Source organism: Arachis ipaensis, chromosome B02 (assembly GCF_000816755.2).
Source record: "Arachis ipaensis cultivar K30076 chromosome B02, Araip1.1, whole genome shotgun sequence".
Taxonomy (NCBI): Eukaryota; Viridiplantae; Streptophyta; class Magnoliopsida; order Fabales; family Fabaceae; genus Arachis; species Arachis ipaensis.
In genome coordinates, this window is record NC_029786.2 from 53104312 (window position 1) to 53121777 (window position 17466).

The following is a 17466-nucleotide window of genomic DNA, read 5'->3' on the forward strand; positions in this document are numbered from 1 at the left end:
TTTCTTGCTTTAATTGTATTTGCTTCTTCAAGGTTTTCATGATTTTCAAAAGATTTTACAAAATGTACTAGCTGAAAACTTCAATTAAATAAAATTTAATGCAATTGAGCAACAATTAATCATACTAGCTTTCCAATACTTGTATGCACATGCTAAATTCTTCTTTAATTCCTTGTTTGTTTATGATCATGATACTTTACTGCTTTAAGCTTTACAAAACTCAAGTTGGTAGTCATAATGGCATGGCAACATGTTACAAATCATCATTCAAGCTATGCTTATTCATACCACACATGCATACAGAGAATATAAAGATAATCATGCAAAATAAAGTGCTGGAAACAAAGGAGAGGAAAAGGAACTTTACAACCTTGTAGTCCATCTTCTCTATTGTTGTCATTTTCCTCTTATTCTTCCCTTTTCCTTGCCAAACTCAGAATGCTTGCTCATCCTCAAGCAACAATTAGAATAATGGCTATGGGGCTAAGATGGATCATGAATGCCTTATACAATGAAATGTTAGTAGCACATGTGTTTTAAGCAAGCAAAATTAAAAATAATAATCAAGGCACAAGAGACAGAGACATTTTGATTGCATAGATAAGAAGGTGTGCACAATACATTGCATAAAAGATAAGTGGCACACCAAACTTAGTGTGACACTTTCACTTGGAATTAATGCAAGTATCTTGTAAGAATTAGAACCAAATTTTGTTGCATAGCAACACCAAACTTAGAATGCAATCCTATGTCCATTTTATTTGAAATAAAACTAAATGAAACTGTTGTATGTTAAATACAATCACCAAGCCAAGAATCTGTCATTAATAAAGCTCTCTTGGTAATGTATTAACAAACACAGTAAATAAGCAAACTAAAATGAAAGCATTAAAAACAAAGACTTAACTAAAGTAAACAGAATAACAAAATATCAAACCAAAAGAAAATTAACACTGCAAAGACATTATGGTTATGCAGACAAGTGGTGTTGCTGAATGATTTGCATAAAAAAATAGGTGGCACACCAAACTTAGAATCTTGGTGTGTCACTTTCATGTAGAATTGATGCAATCATTCAAAGGGATTGAAAACAAATTGTTGCAGGGAAACACCAAACTTAGAATGTAACCATATGCCAATTTATTGAATTTAAACAAAACAAAGAACGAAAACAAAGCAGAGAAGAAATGTTACCTACGGTTGGGTTACCTCCCAACAAGTGCTCTTTTAGTGTCATTAGCTTGACATGTTGTTCTTCACTTTCTTCCTCTTCTTCCAGTTTGTTAAGAGGAATGACCTTAAGGGGGGAGAAGATTCAGCTAGTGTCCCTTGTCTTGGCCTTTCCTCAGCAAGCTTCCTTTTGCAAATGGCTTGATTAATCTTGCTTGCTAGATCAGGGACAGGATTGGTGTTCTTGCTAATTGCCTTCACTCCTTTGAGTTTAAAACTTGGTTGATGTGTGATTATTGGAGTTATTTCTTCATCAAGAGCTTCTTGCATTGGTGGTTCCGTGAGCTCTTCCTTTATGTACTTCTCTGCCACACTTGAGTCTGAATTTTCTTGAATGACTTCCTCACCTTCTTGCTCCTCCACTCCTTTCTTTGCACCCAACATTTGACTTAATAGTTCTTTTATAGAGGAGGTTTGTTGTTCTTCCCAAGATTTCTTCATTTTCTCTTTATATTTTTTGATCACAAATTCAAGGGAAGTTTGTGAGGGTTGTGAATGTCCATGTTCCTTTGTCACCTCAAGTGCAGTTTCATTTTCAACCACCTCATTCTTCATTGAAAGTTCACTTGATGCAGTAGCCTCCTCATCCTTCTCTTCCACTTTATCCTTCACATCCATCAATTGGTCTTCATTTTCCTTGCTTTTTAGTTCTAAGTGTTTCTCTGTGTCCTCCAATTGCTCATCCGTCTCCTGAGAAATGATTTCTAGTTCTCTCCAGAATTGTTATTGTTTCTCCACAAGTCTGTTAAATCTGGACTCAAACATTGAGAATCTTTGGCTCGTGGAAGTTTGTGTTGGTTGTGAGTCTTGGGATGGTTTTTGTGTTGAGGCATAGTCAAGTGATGAAGAATTTTCAGATGAAAAACTGGAAGGTGAGGTTGGACAGTTTTGTATAAGTGAATTGAAGGCACGTTCAAGTGAAGATGGCTCTTGATAAGTGGAATATGGGCTCTCAAATGTTTTCTGGTTTTGCTCCTCCCAGCCACCATTAGAATAGCAACTTGCATCATTTTGTGGTGGAGGAAGATATCCCATATGATTCTCTTGCTCATCTTGTGTTTCTGAAACAAATCTCCATGGATTGGAGTGCTCAGAATGTGTATTCTCTTGGTGATATTCCCAGCCACCATTAGAGATTGGTGATGGTGGGTAATATCCCATAAAACTTGTTTGATCATAAGATGAGTTGAATTCCATTTGAGTTTTGTAAAACACACAACCAAGGAAAATTGAAATTCATATTTCAGAGATGAATTTCTTAGAGAGGCAATAACTCAAACACCTTGGTTTCAACTTAGAACAGATAACAAAAATAAAGAAAATGCTTGATCTAGACTTCTCACCCAGTTAATCATTGTTGATCTAAATCAATCCCCGGTAACGGCGCCAAAAACTTGATGGTACTTTTATGGAAAAACGAATTTTTCAAAACACCAAAAACTCACCGGCAAGTGTACCGGGTCGTATCAAGTAGTAAAACTCACTTAGAGTGAGGTCGATCCCACAGGGATTGATGGATCAAGCAACTTTAGTGGGTGATTAGTTTAGTCAAGCTAACATTTAAGTGAAATTGGGTGAAACTTGAAGCAACAGAATATAAATGACAAGGAATTATAAATTGCAAAAAGTAAATGGGCAGAAAACTTAAAGAGCAAGAAATGTAAATTGCAAGAATCTTAAATGACAAGAAATATAAATTGCATGAAATATAAAAGGGAGTGGGTGCTGAAAATTAAAGAAAGCAATAGATCAAGCAACTGGAAATTTAAATTGCAAGATGAATAAATCAAGATCACAACAACTCAACTGTAAAGTGCAGAGGAACAAAAGTGCAGTAAAGTAAATCGGGAACAAGGAGATCAGAGAGCAATCAATCTGAGAACCAGAATGTGAAATCAAATGCAGCAGATTTTAAACAAAAGTGCTTGAAGAATTAAAAAAAAAAAACAGAAAGCAATGCTTAATTTGCAGCAATTTAAAAGTGGTTGAAGATCTCAGGAAATCAAAGAGACTAGAAAACAAGTCTAGATCTCAAGTTCTTCCTTGATCCAACAAGAGAATAATTGTAGAAAAGTAAAAGAACAGATTGCAGAAGAAGAAGATTTAAAACAGCAAATGAAATTTGAATTATGCAGTAAAAGAACAAGAGAGAATTCAAGGTGAGATTGAAACAGAATTTCTTCAATTCTCCACCCAAAATTCAAAGCAAGAAAAGAAAAAGTGTAGAAGCAAGAACAAGGAAGAAGAGAGATCAATTCTCCTTCTCAATTCCCCCTAGTGCTCTCTAGTAGAGCTCTCCTATACTCTCTAAAATCCAGCTCCCTTTTGAAAATGGGAATGATGCCTTTATATAGGCTTTTACAAAATAAAATGAAATTGAAATGAAAAACAAATTAAATGAAATTTGGTCCCTTGAGAGAAAGCGCTCCCTTGGTTTCCTTGTGTCTCCCTCTTCGAATCTTGGTGGTTGCACTTTGGTCTATTTTTGCTTATTTTTAGCCCTTAAAGATGCATCTCGTTCGTGCCCCAATTTCATGCCAAATATGGATTGCCATACATCGTTGGAAAGCTCTGAACGTCAGCTTTCCAACGCAACTGGAAGCATATCAATCGGACATCTGTAGCTCAAGTTATAGCCCTTTGAAGTAGGCATGGTCATGCTATGAGCGCCCAGATTTTAACTTAGCCAAAATTTTGCTTTCCAAGCTCATTTTGCACTCTTGTAGCGCTCTGCTCACTCTGTGAGCTAAGCTTTGTGCTGATTGCCTATTTTCCTTTTATTTGGTCATGGGCCACGCTTTTAAAAGCGTGGCCTAAGGCTCCAAAGTGTGCTCCAACTTCAAAGTGTTCCCCAAAGCTCTTTTTTTCTCCTTTTTAGCTTATTTTGTGCTTCTTTGCTTCTTTTTCTTCTTATTTCCTACAAGATTTATAAAATTAAAAGATCAAGAAAATATACCATTTAAGCACAAAAGCATTCAATATTTAAGCACAAATCATTAATTTCTTCTATGAAAAAGCATAGAAAAACATGACATGGTGACATGTCATCAAAGAGAAGGAATGTGAAAGAAGTAAATTTATTCCACCCTTATGAACACATTAAAATTCAATGATGAACGCAATTTATTAGATGCAATGAGATTAAGTTTGGTGTTCCAAGGGACACTCATCAATTGCATCTTAATTGACTCATAATAGAGGGAATGTGAAGAATTCTTTTTGTCATTATTGATGGGGTTTTTGGTCTTCAATTTCAGGAGAGGTGGGGCCAACTTGATTAATAGTTCACTGGGCAAAGAGTCAAAGTGTACTTTCACCTTGGAACCCAACATCTGAAGGAAGCCAAAGGGATGAGGATTGGCGCCTCTTCCCACGCTAGGCACCATTCCCAAGTAGGAAAACATTTAATTGCTTTTTACTTCCCATCTTCCCCACCCTCCAGGCTACTCTTTCTTCTTATAAAAGCCACTTACCCCTCCACTCCCCTCCACACTTCAAACCCAACTTCACTCCCAAACCTCTGCACTTCTTCTTCCTTTTGTTCCCTTACTTCCTATTTTCTTCTACTTGATTAGGGAAAATCAAGTCCTAAGTTTGGTGTTGTGGAGCAAATCCTTGCTTTGATTTCTGTTCTTTACCTCTTCTTTAACTCTTCTTCAACCTTCTAAACCTCTTTTCTCACCCCAATGGCACCATCAAGAGCCCCCTCATCAAAGAAGAGAATGACCAAGGAACCAACCTCCAGATCCTCAAGCTTCAATGAATACAAGTTCCTCTCATCATTCAACCAAAATAAATTTTATGGTTGGGTGAGTGAGAGGTAAATCATTCCGGAGATGGACTTCCAACTTGGAAGGAATGAGCATCCAGAAATTCACCAAGGAAGGTGGTAGAGAACTTGGTCAGAGAATTTTACACCAATGCAGTGCCACAACTTGGGCAACCTTATGCCTATCTGAGTTATGTCAGGGGGAAAGCTATTGACTATAGCCCCTCCAACATAGATAGGATGCTGATGGTGAAGCAAACAAACTCTACCCGGAGCTATGAAGAGAAGATAAAGCAATAAGATCCTGGCTTTGAAAAAATCCTGAATGAGATTTGTGTACTGAATGTACAGTGGATCAATGACAAAGATGGAAGGCCTAACCAACTAAGGAGAAGGGATTTGAGCCCCCAAGCTAGAGGGTGGCTGGATTTTGTAAGAAGGTCTCTCAACCCAACATCCAACACTTCAGAGGTGACATTGGAAAGAGCTGTGCTCTTATACAGCATAATGAAGGGAGAAAATATCAATGTTGGGGAGATGATTGCCAACAATATCAATAGGGTGCTGAAAAGTACCAATGATAGCATAAGGTTGGCCTTTCCAAGCATCATTCAAAGGCTGTGTGATGAAGCAGGAGTTGAGAAGATCATTGATGAAGTGCTAGTGGACCAAGAGAAGCCTATAACTGCTAAGAAGATGGCCAAAGTGGTGGCTTTCAATCCACTTCAGAGAGCAAGGGAGCACAGAGCTCATGTTCATGAGCCACAAGGTCCACCACACCAAGAAGAAGAAGCTGAAGATCAACCACATCACCTACCACTTCTACCACCACCATATCAACAATTTTCTAAAGGTTTCAATTGGGAACAAATACAAGGAGACATTCACCAGATAAGGGGAGATATACACCACTTGAGAGAAGATGTCACCAACTCAAAGAGTAACAACAACAATGAGATCAAATGCAAGAGAGCATACAATAACTCCAAGGAAGCATGGAGTACATGAAGGAGCAACAAGGCCAATTCAACTGGGAAGAGATGCAAGGCATCCTCAACAAAATTGTGGAACAAGGCAAATGGCAGCAGAGGGACCTTGCTGAGTGTAGGCATCTTTATAATGCTAGAACTACTTCAAGGAGGCAGTATGACATCAACACACAAGCAAAAATGAATCATTTGTGCAATGTTGTGGCTGCCTTGAACCCTGGATACCCCACATTCATGAAAGGAATGGAGGAGCTAAGTGCTAGGCAAGAGAAAATATTGGCCAAGCACAAGAAAGATGAGAGGGCCTACATGAGAAGGCTGGGATTTTGGAAGCCTAAGGACACCAAGGCACAAGAAAGATCCTTAGAGAAATATGGTGATGACTCCTCCTCCAAGAAGAAAGACAAAGGAAAAGAGCCAATGAATTGAAGCTTGATAAATCACTATTTTATGGTTTATATTGTGCTAAATTGAGTGGTTTTTCATCCATTATTCTCACGCTTATTCATAGAAATCGCATGTTTTATATTTTCCTTCCCGATTTTATGCTATGATTGAAAACATGCTCCTTTGACCTTAATTTCATTAATATTAATTCTCCCTTTATACCATTCGATGCCTTGATATGTGTGTTAAGTGTTTTCAGAGATTAAAGCTGCTCCAAGAATCAAAGGTTGTTGAGTCCCATGATTGATAATCTCAAGTTTTTAATTCTGAATTTCTGTTAGTAGTTTGATAATAGTTGTAGTGCTAGGATAGTTGCTTTAATTTCCTTATACTTAATCTATTTATGAGTCCTTTGGGATTTAACTTTAATTTTTAAGAAAGAAAATGCAATGTTGTTTAAGTCTCATGATCATCAAATAAAAAAATAGTTTGTTTCCATAAGAGTCTATGGTGAGTTGTATAAAAACAAGAGTAAACGAGACTAAGACCAAGTGAGACCATTCAAAACTAAGAGAGAAAGGCTTAAGTATGAGACAATGAATGAATCTGAAAGAAAATAAGCTCTGATGAGCAACTAGACTTAAGGGATATGATAAGTAGAGGCCAAGGATGTCCCTTGAATATCCATAGAACCAAGAAGTAGTGAGCAAAAAGACCCAAGGCTTTGAGCATCAACTACTAGGATGGAAGAAAACACTAAATAGCTCAAAAGAGTTAGAAATCCTAGTAGATGCTTGTGGTAAAGATGTGTCAAAAAGAGAGACCTGGGCAAGTAAATTCTTAAGGGTGTTTCAACACCTAGTACCCTAAAACCAACTGGTTTGTGAGTGCTAATTGAAAGCCTAACTAAAGGGTCGTCTTGAGACAAAATATTTAGAGTCGTGGTCAATAGAAAAAAGAGAAGTACAAAGAAAAGAACAATCAAAAGAAAGAGAAACAATTCTTGCTACTTCAAGGTGACAATCAATAGAAAGGGAGTCTAAGGCAAATACTTGGAAGAATCCTCAAGAGTCTAGGAGTTCATTATGACATTAAATCAATAAGATTCATGCATGAGTTAACACTTAACCCTATCATTGGTAATGAATGCATCTCTCTAAGGTCAAGTCTCAATCCAATTAAAAATGACTCACACTAATTTGCTTGGGACAAGAAAAGCTTAAGTTTGGTGTTGTGATGACTTGCATCATTTACCCTTTTTTCTTATCTAAAAAGGACCATAAAAGAGCATAATCTCATTAAATCATTGCAATTCATGAACTAATTGATGAATATTATGGTACATTGCTTTGAAATGAGTTTGTGCAAAATTTCAGGTGAAAAGAGCAACAAAAAGGGAAGAAAATAACAAAATAAAGCTGGGCGTGTGAAACTGGCGTGCCACTTGGAACAAACGCCACGAAAGTATGTGGGCGTGGCATGCCAGGAGCTAGGCGTGGCACGCCAGGAGCTAGGCATGGCACGCCAGTTTTATTTTCCAGAGAAGGTTCTCAAATCTTTAACATGGGTGTGGCACGCCAGGAGCCAAGCGTGGCACGCTAGTTATATTTTCCAGAGAGCAAAGTTGAAGGCCACAAAGGGGGGTGGCACGCCAAGCTGGGCGTGGCACGCCAACTCCATTGCATACCATGGGGTGTGCCACTTGAGTTTGTGGGCATGGCATGCCAGAAGAGAATAAGCCTAGGCATGCCACTTGCTGTCGAAGGCATGGCACGCCAACTCTCATCCAGCACTTGGGCGTGCCACTTGAGGACCTAGGTGTGGCACGCCAGTTCAGTTTTCCAAAGAAGGAGGTGAAGGGCCAGACACTTGGGCGTGCCACTTGGTATCGAAGGCGTAGCATGCCAACTATCATTCCTCACTTGGACGTGCCACTTGAGTCTCAGGCGTGGCATGCCAATGCTCCACCACTCACTGGGCGTGCCACTTAGTATCGAAGGCGTGGCACGCCATCTTTCATTCATCACTTGGGCGTGCCACTTGAGTCTCAGGCGTGGCACGCCAATGCTCAACCACTCATTGGCGTGCCACTTGGTATCGAAGGCGTGGCATGCCAGCCATCATTTCTCACTTGGGCGTGCCACTTGAGCTCTGGGCGTGGCACGCCAACCAAGGGATCAAGCACACATAAGGGGCGTGGCACGCCAGACCCTGGGCGTGCCACGCTAGTTCAACTCTCCAGAGAAGGAATCAAGCACACATAAGGGGCGTGGCACGCCAGACCCTAGGCGTGCCACGCTAGTTCAACTCTCCAGAAAAGAAGAGGAAGCACAAAGTGGGCATGGCACACCAGACCCTGGGCGTGCCACGCCAGTTCAACTTTCTAGAGAGGAGAAGAAGAAGAAAAAGGCCTGGGCATGCCACTTGGGCTCGAAGGCGTGGCACGCCAGGCTAACCAAGCTTTAAAAAAAGGCCTGGGCATGCCACTTGGGCTCGAAGGCATGGCACGCCAGGCTAACCAAAGTTCAAAAAGATCCTGGGCGTGCCACTCGGGTTCAAAGGCATGCCACGCCAGGGAGCTTGATGCATGGAGCGTGCCACTTGGGGAGCTGGGCGTAGTGTGCCAAGCCAAAATCAGTGGCTAGGCGTGGCACGCCACTCAAGCGCCAGCCACACGCCAAGCTTGGAGAAGTCACGTTTTTTGAGTTTTTCTTTCCCTCCAGTTGTAATTTTCTTTTCTCTTTTGTATTTTCTTAATTCTAGTGCTAGGAGTAGTATAAATAACCCCTGAAAGTACTGAGAAGGGGTTGTTGAGTAACAGTTTTGTTGAAGTATAGTTAGATTTACTTTTCACATCATCTCTTCCATATCTTGTACTTTTCTCTTAAGCTATGAGTAGCTAAATTCCCTCTCATTGAGAGAGTGAGCTCTGTTGTACTTGATTTATTAATGATAGTGAATTTCTTCTTCTCTTCATCTTCTCTTTGATTTGCTAGAAGGAATTTTGTTTTAATGCTAGTGTTCAATCATCTTGGGAAAGAGGTTGAATGCAAAATGGGTTTCATGGGAACCTTAGAAAAGGAAACATGAAACCATGCTTGAAATCCCTTCTCACACTTGAGTAGATCTGGGTTTTGGTGATTGGATATGGTGACATATAATCCACCCACTATTTGGATCTATGAGGATGTGTGGTATAATCAGGGACCAAGCATATCTCTCTTCATGAGCAATTAGACCAAGGAGTTGGCTGATTATCAAGATTTGAGAGATTGAATCACCAAGGGATTGGGGTTCAATCAATCATGATTGCCAAGAGGTCAATGAGTTGCATGATTGAAGATGAGATGAGCTGGATTTAATCCAAAGAGAACAACATCTCCTGATCTCAATGAATTTTCCCTATTCTCATCTTCCACATTCTTTATAGCTTTCTTTACATTCTATTATTCCCCATTCCCATTTACAATTAAGTCATTTATGTTTCTGCACTTTACATTCTTGCCATTTACTTTTCTGCATTTTACTGTTTCATTTTATTTTTGAGTCATTTACATTCCTGTTCATTTAAATTTCTGCAATCACAATCTATATTGCTCAGCTTAACTAATTCACCCATTGGTTAAAATTGCTCAAATCTACCAATATCTGTGGATACGATCCCACTCCTAATGGGTTATTACTTGACGATATTTTTGTTGCACTTGCCAAAAGAACGGATTCATTATTTTTATATGGGGAGTAAATTCCGGTCATCACTAACCAAGCAGATGGAGAAGAACTAAGTTGCAGCAATTAATACTCAACCAGCAACAACCCAAGAGGAGTTCAATGCAGAAGAAGGAAGAGATTGGAAGCAGGCTAACTACATTGGAAATTCATCAAGACAACCCCATGACCCATACTCCAAAACTTACAATCCTGGCTGGAAGAACCTCCCAAACTTTGGGTGGGGAAATCAACAAAGCCAGAGCCAAGACCAAAAACCTCACAACTCCAATCATTACAACAATTCAACCTACCATCAACCCAATCAAAGATCATACCAAGCCTTACAAAACACTTACACCCAGCCACCATACTGTACCCAAAACAACCAGCCTCAACATCAAAATCTCAACCCACCATCTGATGATAAGCTAGCTAGCATTGAAGCTATGCTTGCACATCTCTGCAAGGAGTCTGAAGATATGAAAAAATTCAAGGAGGAAGTGAGATCCAATCTGCAAAACCAAGATGCTGCCATTCAGAAACTTGAAGCACAAATTGGATACCTCACCAAGCATGTCCCTAGCCATAACCCATATAATGTCATCAAGGCAAACTCAAGGGAGGAATGCAAAGTCATTACACTCATGAGTGGAAAGGAACTGAAGGAGACATCAAAAGAAACTCAAGAGAGAGAGACAGATGAGAGTCCAAGTGACAAGAAAGAGGCACAAACACATGCTCCCAATCCACCAGAGGAAGAAGAAGTCTTAAGGCCATATGTCCCTAAAGCCCCCTACCCTCAGCGATTAATGAAGAATGCAAAAGACAGTCAATTCTCCAGATTCTTGGAGGTGTTCAAGAGACTGCAGATCAACATTCCCTTTGCTGAAGCATTAGATCAAATGCCACTCTATGCTAAGTTTCTAAAGGAATTAATGACCAAGAAGAGAAGTTAGAGGAATGATGAAACTATGGTTTTAACTGAAGAATGTAGTGTTATCATTCAACACAAACTGCCTCAAAAATTGAAGGACCCAGGGAGCTTCCAAATCCCCTGTATTATAGGGGATATCACAGTTAAAAAGGCCTTATGTGATTTGGGAGCTAGCATAAATTTGATGTCCTTGGCAATGATAAAAAGAATGAAGATTGAGGAAGCCAAACCAACAAGAATGGCCCTCCAATTGGCAGACCGATCATTCAAATTCCCTCATGGAATAGTAGAAGATTTGTTGGTAAAGGTAGGATACTTCATCTTCCCCGCTGACTTTGTGGTATTGTATATGGAGGAAGAGGCCATAGCCTCAATCATTCTAGGAAGGCCATTTTTAGCCACTATTGGAGCCATCATCGATGTCTAAAAGGGTGAGCTTACCCTTAGGCTACATGATGAGAAAATGGTGTTCAATGTGTTCAAGGCCATGAGCTACCCACAGGAGTCACTAGGAGAGTGTATGAGGTTAGATGCAGTGGAAATTGTAGTGCAAGAAACCTTTGATGAAGAACTTGAAGAGGTGACGGAAGAGGGTTCCACATTAAACATGGAGGCTACCGAAATCCAATCAGCTGAAGTGCTCAGCCAGACCACATCAGAAGAAAAGAAAGAGAAGAAAGAGGCACCTAAACTTGAACTGAAAGCATTGCCCCCCACTCTCAAGTTTGTCTACTTGGGAAGTAATGAAAGTTACCCAGTAATCATCAATTCTGCTCTTAGTCAAGAACAGGAAGAGGAATTAATCAAGGTGTTGCAAAAGTACCAAAGTGCCATTGGATGGACCCTTGCTGATTTAAAAGGGATAAGTTCATCCATATGCATGCATAAGATCCTATTGGAAGAAGATACTAAACCTTCCATTCAAGCCCAAAGAAGATTGAATCCAGTCATGAAGGAGGTGGTGTAAAAGGAAGTTATGAAGCTTTGGCAGGCAGGGGTGATCTACCCAATTTCAGATAGCCCATGGGTGAGCCCTGTTCAAGTGTTTTCCAAAAAGAGAAGCATCAATGTAGTGTCCAATGAAAGGAATGAACTCATCCCTACAAGAACTGTCACGGGATGGAGGATGTGCATTGACTATAGAAAGCTTAATAAAGCTACAAGAAAAGATCACTTCCCACTCCCTTTCATGGACCAGATGCTAGAAAGGCTTGCAGGACATGCATATTATTGCTTCTTGGATGGCTATTCAGGATACAATCAAATAGTATTTGATCCAAGAGACCAGGAGAAAACATCCTTCACTTGTCCATATGGAGTCTTTGCTTACAGATGCATGCCATTTGGATTGTGCAATGCACCAGCAACTTTCTAAAGATACATGTTGTCTATCTTTTCAAACATGATTGAAAAATTCATTGAAGTCTTTATGGACGACTTTTCAGTATTTGGAGATTCCTTCCCTAATTGCCTACACCACCTTGCCTTGGTGCTGAAGAGATGCCAAGAGACCAATCTGATTTTGAACTGGGAGAAATGCCATTTTATGGTGACAGAAGGAATAGTCCTTGGTCACAAAGTCTCTAACAAAGGCATTGAAGTGGACAGAGCTAAGGTGGAATTAATTGAGAAATTACCTCCACCTAGTAATGTCAAGGCAATTAGGAGTTTCCTAAGACATGCTGGATTTTACAGAAGGTTTATCAGAGATTTTTCAAAAATAGCCAAGCCTTTGAGCAATTTACTTGTCTTTGATACACCTTTTGTCTTTGATCAAGATTGCATATTGGCTTTTGAAACTCTAAAGAAAAAGCTTTCCTCAGCACCTATAATTGCCCCACCTAACTGGGAGTTACCCTTTGAACTGATGTGCGATGATTAGATGTTGCTATTAGGGCAGTGTTAGGACAGAGGAAAGGTAATTTAGTGCATGTCATATACTATGCCAACAAAGTCCTAAATGAAACCCAAAGAAATTACACAACTACTGAAAAGGAAATACTGGCAATATTATTTGCATTTGATAATTTTGGATCATATCTCATTGGATCTAAAGTGATTATTTTTACTGATCATGCAGCATTGAAATATCTACTTGCCAAGCAAGAGTCAAAACCAAGGTTGATAAGGTGGATCTTATTGCTGCAGGAGTTTAACATAGAGATTAAAGACAAGAAGGGAGTGGAAAAAAAGGTGGCAGATCACTTGTCAATGATTCCCTATGAAGAAGGAAACACACATAGCCTGAATATAAATGAATATTTCCCTGATGAGCAACTGATGTTGGTTCACAAGGCACCCTGGTTTACAGACATTGCAAATTTTAAAGCCACTGGGGAGGTACCTCCAGAATTCAACAAACATTAGAGGAGGAAGCTTGTTAATGATGCAAAGTACTTCATCTGGGATGAACCGTACCTTTTCAAGAGATGTTCAGATGAAACTAGTTGCTGTTTATAGAACTCTTGAAAATAATAAGCCTTGGAAGAAAGAAATAGAAACAAGAAAAACAAGAAAAGCTAACGTTGGAGGCAAAGTTTGACCTCCAATGGCAGCCCCAACGTTGGCAACCAAAATTGTAAGAAACAAAGAATAAGCTAGGCACCAATAGCTTAAGCCTTGAGACACATGTCTGTGGTATTTTTGTACTAGGATCTGCTTGGATAAATAGATTCTGAAGAGTGTTTTAACACTTGATAACTTGGGTTAACTAACTCGGGATTATCAACCAAAAGTCCACCATCAAGAGCAACCTAGTTACAAGGCATTTAGTAACCCAAAAAAGTGTTGGGCACCAATGTCTCTAGGATGAAATTTGAGCCAAGTGTCTGTAGTGTGTATGTGATGAGAAGAGGCTTGAGCTAGTAAGTCCGAGGGGTGCTTCATCACCCAACACCTTGAGCCATATGGGTCGGGAGTGTTGACTAAAAGCTTATCTAAAAAGCTGCCTCAACACAGAACACTGAGCTATAAATAAAGAATAAAGTTCCTAAGTGAAAAAGCAAAAACCAAGGATGAATAAACAACAAGGGTCATAGCAGCATCTTAGTTAGAACTTAGAAGGACATCTTACATCTTGAGATTAATAAAAGTTGAGCTGGAAAATTATCTGCGTGAAACCCCATGAACCAAGTTTAATTGCTTTCCAATAAGGACTAATATCCCTCTCTGTTTTCATTCATTCTTTCTCATGATTTAGTGCTTGCTTGGGGACAAGCAAGATTTAAGTTTGGTGTTGTAATGCCAAGGCATCTTAGGCTAGTTTCACAAGCCTTTTTCTGTTATTTTCATTAGGTTTTATGCACTTTCTTGAGCTATAAGTAAGTATTTGGATAATAATTTCATGCATCCCTTGATTCAATTAAACTTGGTTATTTATGTGCTTTTTACAATATTTTATGCAATTTTAGCTTGATGATTGAATGATGCAAATATCTTGTGATTATAGCAAACTTTGATGCACATGTTTGATTGATGATAGGTGAAAAGGAAGCTAAGGAAGGAAGAGCAAAGAAGCAACAAAAGGGCCAATGAAGAAAGCAAAAGGAAGCAACGTTGGAGCCAAAGTTGGTTCTCCAATATTGCCTCAAACGTTGATGAAGAAGAGGGGGAGACCAACGTTGGAGCCAAAGTTGGTGCTCCAACGTTAGGTCCAACGTCCATACTCAAAGAGGTGTAAAGTTGGAGCCAAAGTTGGACTCCAACTTTACCTTAAACGTTGGCCAAGAAGGGTGCAAAGTTGGAGCCAAAGTTGGACTCCAACATTGCCTCAAACTATAAGCAAGAAGGAAACGTTTGAGCCCAAAGTTGGACCTCAAGCGCTACCTCAAACGTTGGCTAATAAGGGTGCAAAGTTGGAGCCAAAGTTGGACTCCAACTTTGCCTCCAACTTCAATTCAAGAGACCAAAGTTGGAGCCAAAGTTGGACTCCAACTTTGGGTCCAACGTTGAGGTAGAAAAGGTGCCAACGTTGGAGGCAACGTTGGGGTCCAACGTTCCCTCCAATGTACGCGATGGTTTTCAAGTTTTGAAGATTGGGAAAATGTGCAATGACGCGTACGCGTGGATCACGCGTAAGCGTGGGTTTGCATTTTGGCCAATCAACGCGCACGCGTGGATTGGCAGATGTTGGTGGTCCAACGTTGAGTCCAACGTGTTCGACAAATTCCAAGGAAATTTTTGAAGTGACGCGTTTGGATGAGCTAAAGTTGGACTCCAACGTTAGGTCCAACGTTGGTCAAATGCCAAGGCCAACGTCCCAGCCTCAATTGGCAACGTTTGACCCAACGTTTGAGCTCAAACGTTGAACTCCAACGTCAAGCCAATTTCAATACAAAAAGGCACCTAGCAAGAGTATGAACGTTAACTTTTAAACTTCCTCATCAACTTCACTACAGGCCACTTCCAACTAGCTTCAACAGAGGCCAAAGGGCCCAGTCCAAGTACTTGAAGACTGAAAGAAGAAAGTGTATAAATATATTAGAGTTTTAGTTAGAAGGGGGCCTTACACATGAAGTGCTGAAACTCTGCCCAAATTTACTTTCTCTGTTTTTTTCATTATGCAATGTACCTCTCAATTCCATTTTCTATTTTTAGAGCTATGAACAACTAAACCCCTTTCATTGGGTTAGGGAGCTCTGTGTAATTCAATGGATCAATATTAGTTTTCATACTTCTTCTTCTATCTTTTCTCTTGATCTACCTAGAAAGGATTCGTTCTTCATTTAATCATTCAATTGTCTTGGAAAAGAAATTGAATGTAATTGGGTTATGTGATAAGCTTGGAAGAGAAATTACAAAATCATGCTTGAATTCTTTCTCACATTAGGATTAGGTTGGGGTTTGGATGGATATCGTGACATGTAATCATACCAATACTTTGATCTATGAATGTCTGTGGTATAATCAGTGACCATACATCATCTCTTCCCATGAGCACTTAAATCAAGGAATTGGGCAATTGTTCATGCTTAGAGAGATTGGATTGCCAAGGAATTAGGATTCAATCACCTAAGATTGCCAAGGAGATCAATGAATGTATTGATTGAGGAAGAGATGAAAATGAACTTGATCTAGAGAATTATGACATCTCCTGACCCCAATGAGCTTTCCCATTTCTGATCTACCCATTCTTTGACATTGTGTTCTTTAATTTGATGTCTAATTCCCCCGTTCCCATTTAATTTCTTGCAATTTAGTTTTCTGCTCTTTACAGCTTGCAATTTACATTCCGCCATTTATATTCCTTGCAATTTACTTTTCCCGCCATTTAATTTCCTACACATCCCAATTCAAATTTGATCCAGTTCAACTAGAACAATTCTCCAATTAACATTGATCAACCAACCAATCCCTGTGGGATTCGACCTCACTCTATAGTGAGTTTTTACTTGACGATAATCCGATGCACTTGCCGGTGGAAATTTGTTGAGAGGCAAATTTTCGTGCATCAAAAAGAAGCATGCAAAAGTGAAAGGAACACAAGAAATCAAGTATTTCAGAATCTGGTAGTGATGCGCATGCGTGGACAACGCGTACGTGTGACTGGGGCCGCATACATATGACGCACACGCATGGCTGACGCCTACGCGTGGCTAGTGTCGAGTTCAAGCGACACGTACACGTGGGTGACGTGTACGCGTGACAGAGCGTCACGTGCTGCAATTGTAGAAAATGCTGGGAGCAATTTCTGGGCTGCTTTTGACCCAGTTTCAGGCCCAAAAATATTGATTAGAGACTACAGAGTGAGGCCAGAAGGCATCAATCATTCATACTTTCATTCACACACTTTAGGGTTTAGATGTAGAATTCTAGAGAGAGAGGCTCTCTCCACTCTCTAGGTTTAGGGTTTCTTCTTCCAATTTCTCCTTAGGTTCAGGTTCAATCTTCATTTAATTTAGTTTTCTCTTACTGTTATTTGTTTAAGCACTTTAGTTCATCTTCTTCTCTAGTTAATTTCTCTTTTTCGCCATTTTTATGTTTATGAGCTCTTGTTACGTTTGATTTCTTTTAATACAATTTATGTTCTCTATGATTATTATTGCTCTCTTTAATTGTTAGTCATTGATTCTTGTAATTGGTTGTTTAGATTTAATATTCCTTATTAATTTTATATGTTTTTATTTTGTGCCTTCCAAGTGTTTGATAAAATGCTTGGTTAGATTTTAATTTGGATTTTTATGCTCTTGACTTGGATTGATTATTTAGAGACTCTTGAGTTATCAAAAGTTTTTTATTGATTGGTGATTGAAGATTGCCGGTTAGCTTGAACTTCACCAAATATAGTCTCTCACTATGAGTTGACTAGGACTTGTGAACTCAAGTTGATTGTATATACTTGACCTTCCTCCATTGTTTAGAGGTTAACTAAGTGAAGGCAATTCACATTTACCATCACAATTGAAGATGATAATGAGGATAGGACTTCTTAGTTTCTTTCCTTGCTA